A 17,075-nucleotide genomic window follows, 5' to 3' on the forward strand; every position below is an offset into this window, starting at 1 on the left:
TGCTCCAAACTATTTGCCTCGGCTTTAGTAATGATAATGGCATCATACACAGAAGCAAAATCAAAATAGTGAATGAATGCATGTGGAAACAGATGTTATCACAGCAAGGTGAAAGCAAAGTGGCCAAAAGAGCTTGGCCTTTTGAGGGGGATCAGAAACAGAAATAATAAAGTTCATGATATGAATTCTAAAACAGATGCAATGCCATGTGATTAAACATTAGATAATGAAGGAAGTTTCCTTTTCCTAAGGAAAGAAAGGATCCATAAATATATGTTATTTTATTGCATGTAAAGGTTAAACATTGAATGAAGGTAATGGAGATGTGAAAGCATGCAAAATGGGAAAAATAGTTACTGAAGATAGATTTTGCCAAATTAGCTTGTCATTTTCTTGATGAAATATAAGATTTTTTTTTCAAAGAAGGAGTGGTGCGCAGTGACAGGACAAGGAGCAATGGCCTAAAACTTGAACAAAGGAAGTTCTGTTCTAACATGCAGCAGAACTTCTTTATTCTGTCACATAAAGGTGATGGCGCACTGAAACAGGTTGGCCCTGAGAGGTTGTGGAGTCTCTTTCTGTGAAGGTATTCAAGACCTGTCTGGATACATACCTGTGTGACCCATTGTAGGGTACCTGTTTTAGCAGGGGGGTGGACTCAAGGATCTCTTGATTCCCATGCCTGTGATTCTGTGATTACATTAAGTGCAACAAAGCAAATCTATATGAATCTTGATAAATCGATCAACATGATGGTATATTGGATGTCAATGTGATGATAAAGGAAAAACAGAAGGAAGAAACCAGCTAAATAAGGCTCAGTATATAGAAAGGTGAGCTGTGTGACTATGGAGTACACAGGGGTTGACTGCACTTATCTTTTTTGTATGTTTGTTTTTGTAAGTATTTTGTCCAATAAATAAAAATAGAAGTGGTTAATTAAATATGCTGGTGACACAAAGAAGATGTCTTTAATGCACAGGACTGAACCACCATAAAGCAGGGACTCAGGGAACAGAAGTCTAAAATAACAAAAGCAAGGAACTTAGTGACCAGCAAGGTTTTATTCAGGAAGTGCAGGTGCATCAGCTGCTGATAAAAAGTGAAAAGCTGACTCTTTTAGTCAGTTGTCCATTGCAGAATATCTGAAGACCACTACTCATGAGAAGTGAAAACACACCTGAAGACCTAAAGATTCAGTGGTCTGAGAAGTATTTTAGTATCAAGTTGCCTTTCCAGCTTCGTCCGAATACTTGCAGTACAAACCACACAGGAACAAGCAATACATTACATGATGCATATACTTAAATTCAAGCAGAAGATTTGTCTCATCGTGTCTTCATGTTTGGCAGAAAGCCTGAACTAGGAGAAAAGTGAGAGTATAATAGAACCTCTCATTTAAAAGCAAGCAAAGCAAACCATGCAGTGTTAATACAAGGAAAGATTTTGCTGCATTTTGTAAACAAAATTTAACGCATTTCAATGTAAGCATATCTATTAGAGCATTAAATGAACAATGCCAATACAATCAGCAACAACTGCCATCCATTTACACCCTCTTGAGCCAGCTGGAGTGAAAACCTCGCAGCATCAGGGCCCACCGCATGCTTCTCAGTCAGGCGAATTGCTTCTCGAATCAGGATAAAGCCTGGATTGTATTGTGAGGGATTTGTGGAGGCTACAAAGTTAAAGAAATACTGGGGTTCAGCCCAGGTGTGGGCTGTGAGTGCAGTCAGTGGTGCTCCAGAGCTATGTATGAACCTCAGTAAGGAGGGAAAAGCTGCCTTGAGCAGAGGCAGCAGGATAGTACTGCCTTCCCTCCACCACCACCAAGACCCTGCATTAGAGTGGAGAGGGGTTTGATGCCATAAGACACATTTTCCACTTTTATTATAAACAGATCTGAGCATGTTCTAGCGCTGTGTGACTCTTTCAGTACAGAAAGCACTACGTAAGAGTTGAGCTATATTCAGACCTCAAAAGATGTGCCAAAATGATTTAAGCCAACCTTTGGTGGAAAGTTCAGAGAAGAGAGAAAATCAAAGGACCCTTATTTTTAACCAAGAATCCAGGAGTCTGTGTCAATTTCCCAGCTCAAACAATGTGGCAGCCTGGCGAGAGTGAGGTATTTTCTATGGGCTCAGTTCCTACTATTGTTTACAAGCCAAATGTGAGGTTAGATAGTAATGGGTCAGCCCTTCGTAGTCATGGCACAGGCATCTCTCAGCAGTGACATGCCTGTTTGTTAGGACAAAGAAACACGTGAGGGCAAGAGACCGACAGCCTTCTTCCTCTCACATAAGCATTTTGGCAAGAAAAGCTTGAGAAAAATGATAGATTTTGCTGTTGATGTTTTTATTTATTTTATTTTAACAACAACAACAACAACAAAATAATATTATTGTTTTAAAAGCATGCTTTTAACACTCATCACATCTGATTTTCCTAAGAGTTAGGGATCTAAATAGAGGTAGGTGAATAATTCTCTGAAAATGTTGGATTTATGGTAGAATCCAGTGAAGTTCAGAGGGTGATAATTTGGGATAAAATAGGATCAGTGTCTGTTGTTCAAATTATCCTGTTTCTGCAGTATGAAGTGATGCCCAAAACTGCATTGTTTCAAAGTGACTTTCAGTAAATGCATATCAAGTGGTATGTATGAGCATCTTTGTCTGTATGTGCACATACATGCGCACACAACTTTTCAGCAGGGTAGCAGCAGACCAAACTGGATCTAAAATAATGTTAGAAAACTGAACTTCAAATACAGAACAAGGCCAGATTTAGACATGAATTAAAGGAGGCTACAAAACAGCAGGAGTTACAGGTACATTAGAAAGCCAGTTATGCACTCTTTTCATCACCTGAGGCTCCCTAGCAATCCCTATACCTCTAAGAGCTGTTTGGAACAATGAAATGACAGCTGTAAAACTGTTTCCAGCAACACCACAGCTGTGAACTGTGTTTCAAAGGATACAACGTTTATCCCCACTTAGCTTTGCTCACAGCAATAGAATTCAGGCGGATGAATTGGACAAAAAGGTTTTGTTGCCTGTCCTCACTGTGTAGCCATATGTCACTGGTAAGTGTTATTTGAAAAGTGATAATCAATTACTAAAACATTTTAACACAAAGTTAGCAATTGTTTGGTAACAACGATAGTGCCATTTGCGCCAACTCCTTTAAAAAGAAGTAACATTAGTTGCTCTCAATGGAGATCCAAAAGTAGTTTTTTAGGACAACTGCAGGATGCCACCAAGTTCACAGTGGTGTAAACTGAGGTAAGTAGCTGTGGGTTACCTCCGAATCGCCATTACTGAGGTGCCACAGACTGGCCTCTAAAGGTGCAGTGAAGACTGCTGTTCTACTGCTGGTGGAACTTTTTGAAGTGGATTTTCACAGGTTTGGTACTGTATCAGAAATCACGAGGGCACTACACATCCACAAACAAAGCTGTAGCCTGTACTGTGCATGAATTCTCTGGGATTACGTCTAAACAACATGGCCACCAGCAGAAACTGAACTTCTCTCAGAGGTTAGGGTTTTGGATGCAACCTTCTGATCACTTGGGCTCAATTACTCCTTCCAATTTGATCATTGTAACATGGCTGTGTAACCTAAAAATAATAGCTAAGTGGAGAAATGTTGACTCCTGAGAAAGAAAAGCTATGTTCATCTTAGCATTTTTATGTCCTACGCCATTGCAGAATCTCATATGGAACTTCACATGCAAACTAACATTACCACCTTTTCAGAAGTATATTCTAACTAAACAGACCACATCCTGAAACAAAATCTCCTCTCAGTGTTTTTTGCTCTCCTCTCAGTGTTTTTTGCTGTAGATGTGGTGCAAGTCCACTGAAGTCAGCCATGCAATCCCAGTTTTGTCAAGCTCAGAATCTGCTCAGTGTCACACCCACAGCTGCTGTCTAAATTCGTGCTCTGCCACCAGCAGCTGAAGCCTAAACGTGCTTTGAATCCTTTCAGAGACGTGTTCACAGGGAGCTTCCTCTCCTCTTTCACCGACACAGATGTGCCTTTAACCCACGCGATACTGTCACTCAGGCTGCCCCGCAGTGTCACTTATCGGTACCACCACAAAGGGGGAGCAGCACACCGCAGGCTTCGGGCTTCTTTGCAGCAGTGTCAGAGAGAGGGTCACACTGAATGCAGGGTGGCCCTGGGGGTTACCTACTACGGTCAACTGACAAGCAGTTGCTCAAGTGCCAAGGGCCAAGCAACCGCGAGCTGAAAACCACAAGAGTGGGGCCACTGACACCCCCATCCACATCTTTGCCTTTTTAGGTAGTTGTTTTCTGTTTCAGTACCAGTAAGAAACTTTAACCTGCTCTCCAGTGCTGCTGTGCTGAGCAGGCATGCAGGGTGAGTTGTGCCAATAGAAAAGACTTCTTACATTTTACCCTACTTTATATACATACACTTGCTGTTATTCTTATATCATGCCACCCCTCAGATAAGGCTGCACTACTCTCTGGGGTCTGTTTTTACTGTTTAGTTGCTTGGGCTATGGCAAGTGGCACTGCAAAGTTACAGAACTGAAGAGAGAAATAGGATAGGAAATGTGTGTGTTTGTAGGATTATGACAATGGCTGTGGTCAGAGAGGCCCACCAGTAATTAAAGATGTTTAGCAAAGCCTCCTGCAAATGTATGGATACAGCTTAACACTCAAATGCATGAATATAAATCCTGTAGCTTTATAGAGACGTGCCTGAGTTCTGAAGGCTATTTTAGCTTGATATATAGTACTTTTACATATTTATCCTTTAATTAATAACAATATTCACGTTCATTATAGAGCCCTGTTGTACAGGAACTGCTGAATCACAGCCTGAACCACTGATTGGTCACCTGAGGTGAGCACCGAGTCAGCCACAGGCGCACAGGTGAAGGTGATATACCTGTGTGATTGGAAGGGGTGGAGCCTGGCTCCACCTCTCCCAAACCCCATTTAAGGGCTGACTACCACCAGGGAAGGCTCTCTTCTTGGAGATCTCTCCTATGTGGAGCTCCCTGCAAGCCTTTGTCATCTTAAAGGTAAGCCATCTTCTTTTGCATATTATTTGTGTGCTACCTATATAGACTTACTCAAATATACCATCATCTATGCTATTTTTTTAAGTACTATCCTTAGGAATTATTCACCTTACACCTGTCAATTTTAATTCTAGTACCTAACTATCACCCAAGTGCTGATAATGTGTATCCTCAATTTCTTTTTCTCCATGGAATTAGCCATCAGAAACAGTATGCATTTTATTGCACTGGGCAACAATGTTGACATGATGCTCTTGCTTCTCCACACAGTGCAAGTATCTTCAAAACTGTGTGTCAGCTGGAATACACCATTGTTTGCAGTGAAACACAAACCCCCTGCTGCTGGCATTGAGCTGGCAACTGTGGGTTGGGAGGTAAGAAGGAGGGAAAAGTAGCCAAGCTTGTGGCCATTGAAGCCTTTCCAAGGACAGCCCAAAGGGATGTAATTCTGTATTTTTCTGATTGCATCTTTTGATCTTCTGATGTTTGATTATCCCATTTGTCCTCAGGTATAGACTGAAAATGAGCAATGTTTAACTAGACATACCAGTTATCACATGCCTTCCCAGTAGTAAGGGATGGTCAGACTTGCTAGTACTTTTTTTTCCATCTTCCAGTGGAGCATGCTGATCCCAGAAGGCACCTAAGGGAAGCCTGTCTTTTAAGTATTGCTCTGGCCAGCAATCTTTCCAGAAATTTGCTTGCTTGCACACTGCAGTGTAGATGAATGCTCATAATAATAGGTGCTTCTGTACTTTAAATGTGTGTTCTCACAGGGCTCTCAGTGGTGTCCAGGTGATTATTTCCACCATCATCGCTGTCCATTCCAAAACCTCAAAACTGGATTTTGAGTTTATAAGCAAAGTATCTGTGCTTCAAAGCAGCTCTTCTCCCTATTATAACCTACCAGTAGGGAGTCCAGAAGAATTTTTTTTTCCAGATAAGGACATGCCTTTAACAGAAGAAGTAAGGGAATATCTTTATGGTCTAGCTACTGTGGTGGCCAAAATGCTGTCTGTTGTTATGACAGTAGAAGAAACACGCTGTCTGCAAAGAGGAAGCAATGTGATAAGGCTGTTTAGTTGCTTGATGCAAAGCAGGTAAAAACAATTCACAGCAGCGGGAAGCTGCTTGGCTGTCCTCAGAGCTAGGCAGGAGATGCATTCAAGCACATAGTCATTATGCAGCTGTCTGGTATGTTTGGAGCTAGTATGCCCTGACTGTGACTGCTGTGTCCTCAGACTGATGGGATTACATGAGTGGTAGTTATAACCTAACCTTTTACTGGATTATAAACTAACTTTATACTGGAGTCATCAGCCCCTTCAAAGACACCTGTGGGCTTTTGAAAGTCTCAGATGAGTAGTGACCTCAGTGGAAGATCCACCTGCCTCTGTCTCACTCCCTGTTTCTCTTGAATCTCAAGAAGTAATGTTGCAGAAGTAAAGGATTTGGGGGGGAAAAAATAAAATTGATTGATCTTTATTGAAGACAGAGAAGTAGGTCCTGGGCATTGCAAGGTGCAGATCAGCTGGTGGGGATTGAGCAACGATGACCTTGGTAGGTTACTGTGACATCTTGTAGGATAGACAACAAATGTTGTTGGAATAATTGATGGGCCTGTTGTAAAAATGTTTGTCTCAGTCACGCATGAGATCCATCCAGCATCCTGATTTCAGTGGCAACCTCAGATGGGTGTCCAGGAGAAGCAAGAATATGGCAAGCATATATCATATCTTCATACAAGTGTCCATCAAGTTTCTGTCTCAGAAGGTTTCCTGGATCTGAGGTGTTGGGTCTGTTTAGTGATTCTCAATAGATTCCTCTTTCAAGTGTCTGTCCAGTCTCTCTTGAAACTCATTTGATCTACTACATCCATAAACATTGTTTACAAAGCAAAGAGCTCCACACATCTTTGGAGAGTTGCATGAAGAACCATCTTTATCTGTTTTATTTCAGTCTAGCTGTTATTGGCTTCACTGGATAACTTCTAGCTCTTGTATCAGAAGAGAATAGATTCCTATCTAGCTCTTTCTTCCTAGTTAACATTTTTATCATACTTACTTTGTGGCATCTGCCTTAAATGCTAGAGGTGGTCCATTCCACTCCATCCATCACATGTAGCATTGGATGTCACAACAAATTCCATAAGTATATTAAATGTTTTCTCTGACCAAGCTTCCAAAAAATGCTCAGAAAAAGAAGGCACAGGGCAGCCTGTGAGATAGGTACAATAAAAGACTGAAGAAGTGGTTGTTTTGTAAACTTGATTCATCCTAAAAAAGAGGCAGATGAGTGTAGAAAGAAACAGAAGTGGAAGAAATATAGTGATTGAGTAACAAAATATTGCATCATGATGCTTGCCTGCAAGGCTACTGAAATAAAATTACAGAAATGGTCTACAGCCCTAGGAAGCCCCTGGCTCTGTCTCCTGATGCACAGCCAGTCTGCAAGGGCTGGACATTGGCTCTGCTACATGATGTAGTGGAAGCTCTGGGCTTATTGTTCCCTTCAATACACACTGGGTCTTGAGTGACCCATGCTTGATATTTTTTCTCCAACTCTTCTAGATAGAAGGACAAAATCTTTTTCTCTGTTTCATAGAGAAGATCAAAAAGAAACAAAATGGCTTAATGGAATTATCACCTCCAAAACTGAAGAAAAGAAGCTTTGGAGATACAGCAGGCAGAAAAAGCAGCACATTTGCTGATATGGAACCCAGATAATGAAAAATGAGTTATTTTCCTCTCGTTGACAGGGCTTACTCCTGGCAGCATGAAAAACTCTTGTTTGTCATCTCTTTCCAAACAAGTGAGGGAAGAGAAATAAACAGGAAATCCCCAGTGACTTCCTTCACAGAAAACTTTGAGAAGTGAAGGGTGAAGAGGGCTTAACAGGCACCAGGGAGAAAGAGGAAGAGCTTATCTGTGAACTGAGGACTGGCAGACATGCTTCTCTGCCAGAAAGACTGCACAGATGGGACTTTCTGAACACAAGAACTTGCCCCAAACAGTAGCTCCACGGGGAGTACTGACATGGGACATCAGATGGTAAAGCATATACAGATGTATAACTGCTGGAAATATAGTCTAAGTTGCCATCTATTAGGCATCTTTTTCTTTCCCTATTTGGTGCTTTATACCACTTGTGTGCCTGAAATTTCAAGAGCCTCCATGCTCTCTGAGGGAAGATTTCCTATAAAAAGATGAGCATTTTGCCATGGAAACTTCACTGCTTCCATCCTCTGCACAAGAGCAAAATCAACTGCTCTGAGTGCTGGGTGCCTATAACCCAAAGCACAGTGGAGTCACTGTGCCATGATTTTCACTGGATTCCTGAGGCCTTAACCAAAGGAAAGGCTCAGACAGCACAGGCTCAAATTCCTGCATCCCAGAGGTAGGATGGGTGCCACACCACCAGCTCACAGGGGTTCCTGAACTCCTAAGAGAGAAGGGAGAAAAGATGGAAGCAGCACACAGTGCTGAGCTCTTCTGGAAGCAGGATCAAAGCCAAACCCTAAAACATCCTCTCCTTTTCTCATTACCCTGACACTACACTGTTTGCATAATGTTTGAGCATGTTAAACTTTGGGGAAATGAAATCATTTCTGGTTACCACTTGCTGCTTTCTCTGCAATGGATTTTTTATTTTTAATCCTAAAGCTGAAAGGTTTTCCCTAGGTGGAAAGCCCAGCCTCTTCCTGGCTGCAAAGTCTATATAGATGCATAAAGAAATACTGTTAATTGAAAAGTGCCTGTCTGCTTTCAACAATTCAGATCAGATGCACTAGTGGCCATGGCAATGGACACTTCCAGGAATTTATCAAGTATGGGAGGAAAACCAAATACTTCCTACAAAACTGAAAGTCCTTAACCTGTAATTCTGCAAGCCTTGTTGCAGTGCAAGCTTTGGCACGTCTCTTACAATGAAGTCACCTCTGTTGCTCTGTTTAACAATGGCAAAGGCATATAGACCATGAGAAACCTAGACTGTAAAGCAAAAACTCAAAACTGGCTGGGGCTGCCCTGCTCAGCAAGCTATAAGAAACTGCACAGAGCAAGTAACCTTTCTCCTCCAACTGCATAATCTTTCCTCAGTGCATTTAAGAGTCACCTGAAGAGTCAGCACGTTTCCATCCCTCAGCACCCAGACTCCCTGTTGCTTTGCCTTAATGGCATGGAGCTGTGTGAGGCAGCATCAGGCTGGGTGTTAGGAAAAGGCTCTTCACCAGAGGGCGTGGGCATATCCCCAGGCTGCTGGAGTTCAAGGAGCGTTTGGACAGTGCTCTCAGGTAGAGGGTTTGAAGTTGAGGCGTTGTTGTGGAGGGCTGTCCAGGCGAAGAGTGCGCTGCTGCAGCGCTGGAGGCGGAGCAGAGAGTGCGGTGAGAGGGCTGGGGGACGCGGACCTGCGGGGCGGCCGCACAGTGACAGCCCATGCGTGCCCCGTGCACCAGGGCTGGAGCCCTGCGGCTCTCTGGACTCAGCAGCAGCGTGGCTTTGGAGGAAATCCCCAAAGTGAAAACAAAGGCTCTGTAAGTCATTTCCTCCGTGATGAACAGAAGCACATCTGTGCTGATCCAGACATTACGCATAGGCACGGCGGAACAATATGCTTGCTAGCAGCACAGACCCCGTTTGCTTTCCTCTGGGCGCACATTTACAAACATTTAAAGACGTGTTTTAGACAAACTTTACCAGCTTTATCTCTCAACAAAGTTTTGCAGACAGTTTCTGTGGATAAAATTGGCATAAAGGAAGGCAGTGAGGAGAAGGGCCTGGATGACGACTCAGCAAGAAGTCATCGTGGCTGTGGTCGGTGCCCGAGCTTTGGTGTGGCAGCGTGCAACCACAGCGTCCGGCTCGGGCACCCTGCCACGGGCGTCACGCAGGACACCCTCTGAACCGGGAACCATCTGAACCACGTTTCCAAGGTGCGCAGCGAAAACCGGGCTGGGACCTCGCACCCTCTCTTTACAATTCACCAACCCCTCCTCGGTCGGTTTGTATACCCACGAAGCTCGCACACCGCCGAGACGCCTCCGCGCTCCCCGCACCTGCGGCAGCTGCCAGCGCCGCTTTCCGCCGCCGCCGCTTTCCGCCCCGGCCCGTCCTGCGTTCCCTCCGCCACCGCCCGGCGGCGGCGCTCGGGAGCAGCAGGTGAGGCAGAGCCGGGGAGGGGCGTGATTAAAAGCAACGGAGATCGCCAACTGTCGCTGTTAGCGGATACGGGGAGGGGGTTTGGGGTGCAGGTGGCTGCTGTAGCTGTCAGCGCACGACTTGGAGCGAGAGGTGAGAAGTGCGGTGCGGTAACCACGGAACCTCCGCCGGTAACAGCGGGAGCAGTTCGCGTGACACCGAGCGTGGTAGCGCGGATCTCATTTAAAGCGAAGGGTTGCTCGGTGTTTCCTTGTTTACGTGACTTGGAGTTTCTCTACGTACCCGTGTAACTCTCTGCTTCAGCGAGGCTCCGTGTCTCGGGTGGGATCAGCTCGGTGTGGGGTTTTGGCTGTGGGTACGGTCCCCTGTGCCTTTTGGGTGGGAGCGCTCCTACGAGGAATGCTGCTCAGCAGCTGCGCGGGGCAGCTAACGAGGTGGTTGCTGTGCGGGCTCCTGCGGGGTTCCTGTAAGCTTGAACTGGTCGTTAGTGACACACTGAGCTTTTCGGGTAGACTTGGCCACAGGCTCTGCTTGAAGTGACAGATGTGCTGATTTGGACTCGTCGGTATTATCAGGCAAGCAAACAGGAGTGCACCTCTTAAAGATATAAAAAAAAATCAGTGGTAGCATATACGGTGATGCAAACGTGTCTTGGAAGTGAAGTACTACTTGACTGCTTGTTTTCAGTTCAGAGTATGTGCTACAAGTACTCTGTGACTTTGGTACAGAGTATGGCACTGAATTCCTCTCCAAACTCTTCAATGTCTGAAGGATGAGTTGTTGTATACAGCTGGTATAGAAGCGTTTTGTAGAATCATAAAGTCTGGAAGAGACCACTAAGCTCACCAAGTCCAACCACATCTCCCTGGGCCACATCTATGTGCTTCTTAAACATCTCTGGGGTGGTGACTGCACTGCCTCTCTGGGCAGCCTGTTCCAATGGCTCATTACTCTTCCTGAGAATAACTGCTCCTAACGCCCAGCCTGAACCACCCCTGGAGCAATTTAAGGCTGTTACCTCTCATCCTGTCACTGTTAACCTGGGGGAGGAGGCTGACTCCCACCTCACCACAACCTCCTTTCAGATCGCTGTAGAGAGTGATAAGGTCTCTCCTGTGCCTTCTCTTCTCTGGACTAAACAATCTCAGATTGAAATCCTGTATTTAGGATGTTTTGGAGTGGCAGAGTGCAGAGCCCAGATAGGCAGACTCCTAGTTAGCAAAAAAGTGAGTACTCAGGGTGATGGTGCCCGTGCCGTGTCCACTGCTATTTTCATTTGACTTCTCTCTCTCTGCTCTGTTCCCACTCTGGTCTCTTCATGCTTTGCCTTCATGCTATCTTCCCTAAGTCCTTCCCCATGGGCCGAATGGTTTCCTGCAACATTGGATGGGGCTTGTTGGTTTTGTATGGGGGAGGCAGCTCCCATGTGTGTGGAAGGCTGGAAAGGGACTGATCAGTGGAACGGGGTGGTGGGGAGCCGATGGGCTGACTCTTGTCGTGTGGGGTCAGTGTGGTGGTGTTCAGTGACCGCTGGCCTGTTATAGAATCTCAATCTCTGATGGTTGTGATTTGTAGGGGACTAGAGCATGAAAGAGCCCGTTTGTTGTCACTCTCCTCTGATAGTCTTCATATATCTCAGACTTATTTATTTGTTTATAACCAATTTTATTTTATTTTTTTAAGATGTTAGAGCTCGAAGTGAAATACACTCATCTCTACTTTGGTTTCTAAATAAAAGGGTGCATTCCATGCCCTGCTAAATTCCTACAAGAATGTTGTGGGTGAGCCCAAATGATCTCTATGAGTTTGCCTGCTGAAACCACTAAAAACAGCAATGTGGTTATATTGGGCACCTGGGTACTCCTCCTTCTCTATCTCTTTTTTTAATGTGATTGTCTCACAGGTGTGAAAATCAAAGCGAAAGATTTGAAGTTCAGCGGTAGCACACATTGCCAGTTGGGCTTCCTTCTAACCCAGGTTCTCATCTGCCAGGCCTGATTTTATTATCCTTTTAAAACTTATAGAAGGAGCACCTTTATTTTTATTCCTTTTGGATGTTATTTTAGAGATTAATTTTCTAATGGCATAGATTGTGAAGCAGCTAGAATTATGTCCTGAGTTGTGTTGCATTTCAGCTCCTGGCTGTGTGCTCAGCCCTGTGAACCTTACTCTGTGCTGCATCCAATAGCCTGGCTGGCTGCCTGCAATGGCTGTGCATGGAGAAAAAAGAAATACAGCTGACATTGTTTTATCGGCTTTACTTCATTTTATCTTGCCCTGAAACAACATTGTATTCAGAAGTGCCGTGATAGTGCAGTATCCTGTAATTAAGGTTACAATAGCTGGGAAGTGGTTAATTTCACAGAATGGTTGGAAGCACCAGGAAAAGTCTCCCCCTCTGCCAACCGTAGATGAAACCTGTTGTAGATTAGTTCCTTCTGTATTGTGTTAGTTAGTAAACTGAGTACACAAGATAAGGTGCAGGATGGTGTGCTTCTTATACAAATGTTTATATCTCAGATATGCAAAATATTTTCTGTTTATCACACAATGGAATTCTGTGCTTCCTACTGTCAACGCAAAGATCATGGAAAATGCCTTTAGCTTCTATTAACCGTTGACTTCTAAATGTTTTGCTACTTCTGTATGTTTTGACTCTTTTTGGTACCCTTTTATATTTTTACTGCTGCAGCTGGAATTGTGCTTTAAAAAAGAGACAAGCTTGTGTGTGCCAAAAAGTCAGTTGCTGTGGTCTATAGTGGGTCTCCTGCAGAAATAGGATACAAAAATCCCGGTATAAAACTCAGAAGGTATGGGAAGCAGTACTTGAGTGAAGCTGCTTGAGTGGCTTTTCTTCCTATATTTCAGAAAATGTACATGCTCCAGGACACTTATCCATACAGCAAAGAAGGCAATATGTAGGCAAGGGCAGCTGGTTTCCAGGTGGACACACATGCTCTTTCTATCAGGATTGGCAGAAGAGGAACTGGGGTGCAGAGCTGCATGATGGAGCACTGCCCCGTGGCTATGACAGCTCTTGGTCATCCCCTTTGTTGACTCTGTGATTCAGAGTCAGGATGTGGAAATGGGGGAAATGCCATATGATACAAAACTTGGAAAAATAGTCTGCTTGTAGAGATGTGGGGAAGGGCCTCGTTGTAAGGGATGCTCTGAGAGGGGTGGACAGTAGGATTTCACAATTTCCTGTGTGCAGAGGCATGATAGAGAGGTCAGTTCCTTGCAAGCATTGTAAAGAGTTCAAATGGGAGTGCAAAACCTGAAAGAGTGACAGAAACTTCCTGAGGTGGTGGGGGGTGAGGGGAAACAATACCCCAGTGTGCTGGGAGTGCATGGAGAGTGAACTGTTTCCTTGGTGCCCCTACTTTCCCTTATTCATGTCTCTCCTACCTGCAGTTGTATGAATGGGTACCACTGTGCTATGTGTCTGGTACAACTGCATGGTGCTCAAGTAGGTCACAGGAGTGTTTCCTGTCAGGAGGGGTTTTGCTCAGCCCTGTGCCTTTTATGAGTTGTGATCTGGTGAAATCATAAGAACACCTTAGATCTAGGCTTTGTTTGTTCTTGAATATAGGGCAGAAAGAAATGGTGCAGTGTTCATCCTTCTGCAGCACAGCCTGGGCAGGGCACTGGCAGCTGGTACTGCTGGAGCACCTGCTGGCCCTGTGTGCTGGGCTGGGACATGATCCTTGCATTTACAAAGCAGAAGAAGTCTTTTTTTCCCTGGTGAGAGCCACGTAATTCAGCATTAAACACAAATGGCAACTGCCCCTTGTGTGCAGCTGAATGCAGTTCTTGCCACTCTCTCCTAGGCAGCCCTGTGTGAAGATCTTTCTGTAATCTTCTCTGTGCTAGTCTAAAGTGAGATGACAACAGCTCCTCAAATTCTTGGTGTAGAGGGTGGTAGTTTCCCCAGTGGGCAGCTAAACTCCACCACACTGCTTTCGCTTCCTCTCCTTGGTTGAAGAGAAGGAGAAAATATATAAAATAGGGCTCTGGGGTTGGGAGGAGGACAGGAGAATGACTACCAATTGACGCCACTGGCAGATCCAACTCAGTGTAGGGAAATTAACAGGTGAGGACTGCTCCAAAAGTAATGCATCCTATTTTTTGGCCCAAAATGCCAGAGGCAGATGGTGGTAGGGCAGTAGAGGTTGAACTTTCCCACAGGTCCCTTAAAACTGTTAATCTTAAATACACCTTGAGATCTTTTGAAGGTGAAATGTCTATCCACGCTATATCAAGTAAAGATGATTAAAAGAGCATTTTCCAGCATGGGAAACATGTAGCACTCAGATGTTAAGACTGATCGGTGTCTAACTTGCCATTGCAACTTCTCTTCAACTTGCTTTTGTATAGCATATCAAAGGATAGTGCTCAGTTATGTGGCCACATGCTGTGGCTGATTTAAAAAAATAAAGTAATGGGCAAGCAGCCTGAGTCCTCAACTTCCTTCAGATATTTAGATCTCTTGAACTGAAACCAACCCTGGAAGTCAGTGTGAAGCACAGTTTTCACTCCCTGTGAAAACTTGAGATCTAGCCATAAACAACTATCTTAATCCTACCTCTACAGTGTTGTGCCTTTATTCCACATAATCTGGTCATTAGCAAGTGTTGGTGGTGGCAGTGTTGCTTCTAACATTGTCTATTCCATAGTATTTTTATGCCTTACCATTAGTGATCAGATTGGATTAAATGGTGCATGATGTTATCATACAGTATCTCAAAGAGAGTTTGAGTATAACTGCTTAAGATGTTAAATGTCTTGTGGCACCTGATGAGCACTCTTGTACCTGTTCAGCTCACAATGGCTGAAACTCCCTGACATCCAAGAATTTTCAAGTGGAGTGGGGTTACATGCCTCTGTGCTAGAGATGCTCATTGCCTCGCAGGATTGTTTGAAAAGGAATGCACAAGATGACAGTGCTACCTCAATTGTGTTGATTTTTCAGGTACAGTGGGGAATTATTTCCTTGAGACAATACTTTAAAATTTATCACTGGTGAGACTGAAGTCATTTGGTATTCCTTGCTCCATGGACCGTGTTGTATGTGAAGAAGAAATTCTTCACGGTTGCATCCTGGGTCTTCTGGCCTGTATTTAGAGACTTTAATAGTGAAAGACTGAAATGCAAGTGAAAGCTTAGCTGTTTTAAAAAATGTGCAAAAGAACTCTGTGGGACCTGCCTCCAAAACATCAAGAAAATAGGTCTCACTCTTCCAATTATCCATTCAGAAAATACCCAGCAGTGTGGATTCTATGTAGAGATTTTTTTTTTCAATTTTTAATCCTTATCACATCATAGACCTTGTTCAAGTACAGAGCAAAGCAGAAACTGAAAGTCTTTGCTAAGCAAATTCTGAAAGAAAGTGGAAGCTGCTATAAATAAATGTAGTCTTTCCAGTCATTTGCTAGCTAAACATGCACAAAGCATGACAGTGTACAATTCTCTCTGGTAGCATTACTGTTATCATTTAGAGTGCAAATCAAATGGAAATTCAAGTACTAAATGCTGGATTGCCTCATTTCAGTAACATGAGGGTGTGGCATGATAGAGAGGGAGTTTTGAGTTGAGTTTCATCTGAATTTAATTTATGTGAAGTTTTTCTTGCAACCCATCCAACAGATCAGGGTCAAAGAGACTGGAATCAGAAGATAAGAATGTAGATCTTACTAACATTGCTGTTTTGGTAAGCATAGCAAAAATTGCAGTTTGGAAAGCTGTGAGATGCCAGACATAGGAAAAGCAGTACATGTCAGCTGAAGTGAAAACGATCGTTGGTTTGGAATCTCATCTCCTGCATTTGCTTGGTGATATATCCCGATGAAAACAGTGCAGGGGGAAACTTGATGCACAGGAACTTGCAGACTTGCAGTATTTCCCACCCCCTGCTTGTTGGATTGTATTTTTCTTGTGCACAGACAATGATTTTGATGAATGACTCTAGATATATCAGCATTGTCTATATGGGAGAAGGTTTAGGGCTAGTCAGCTATTAAGTAGGTGCAAAAATCCTAATGCTTACCAAGTTGTATCACTGTACTGCCTCAAGAAGGTAATCAGGAATTTAAGGGGAAAGGTGGGTGATTATGGACTCCTGCATGTGAGTTGAGGACAGTTCATCATCTGAGTTAATTTCAGTTTTGCTTTTTTTGCTGAAATTCCCCTGTTCACAAATGAACCATGTGGACCATTTTAGCTTTCTCATCCCATTGCAGGTGCTTGTTTGTCTCTATTTAGAACCAGTTATTAATATAAATGTATATTTTTCATATTATTTACCCTATTTAAAGATGGTGTAATTTCTGGTATATTTTGTTGGAAATAGAAGCAGTCATCATAATGAAAAACATACATTATGCAAATTTATATAATTAGTAACTAGCATCTTGTCACATAGCATATGGTTACCTTGATGATGTACTTTTTCGTGCTTAATTTTGTTAAAATGCTGGTGTATGAACACTGGAATCAGTCCAGGTGTATACAGGGCCTGCTGGAGCTGCCATTTGTCTCTGACAAACCTCTTTGGACATGTTTCTGATAAGCAAACTATTGTGAATGCATTAATCTCAGTGTTACAGCTCACTGTGAAGTTGTTCTCCATAGAGCAACTGCCAAAAGCATCTAAAAAGGGTTAATTAAAAATAGGATGTGATTTTTATTAAACTGCTTTTATTTTTGGAGAGAGAATGGCCATTTTGTGCCCACAGTAGAGCTGTTAACAGCTACTGTTACTGAGAGGACATGAACTTGGCTTGTATTTAACCTACGTGTATTACTTAGGAGGGTGGATATCTGATAAAAGATTTAAAGAAGATCATGATTTTTAGCAATACAGA

General features: G+C 43.4%; 1 protein-coding gene across 2 annotated transcripts in view; it reads left to right on the forward strand.

The window, feature by feature from the left end:
* Positions 1-10,241: 10,241 nt before the first annotated feature.
* The window catches only part of TEC (tec protein tyrosine kinase), a 39,542-nt gene continuing 32,708 nt past the window's right edge, over positions 10,242-17,075 (forward strand). For both annotated transcript variants that reach the window (XM_065737051.1, XM_065737055.1), the window contains exon 1: positions 10,242-10,351. The gene's annotated coding sequence lies outside the window, so the exon portion shown is untranslated. The remainder of the gene's footprint in view (positions 10,352-17,075) is intronic.

This window comes from Cyrtonyx montezumae, unplaced genomic scaffold (assembly GCF_038088225.1).
Source record: "Cyrtonyx montezumae isolate F1298 unplaced genomic scaffold, pur_monq_1.0 scaffold_2, whole genome shotgun sequence".
Lineage (NCBI taxonomy): Eukaryota > Metazoa > Chordata > Aves > Galliformes > Odontophoridae > Cyrtonyx > Cyrtonyx montezumae.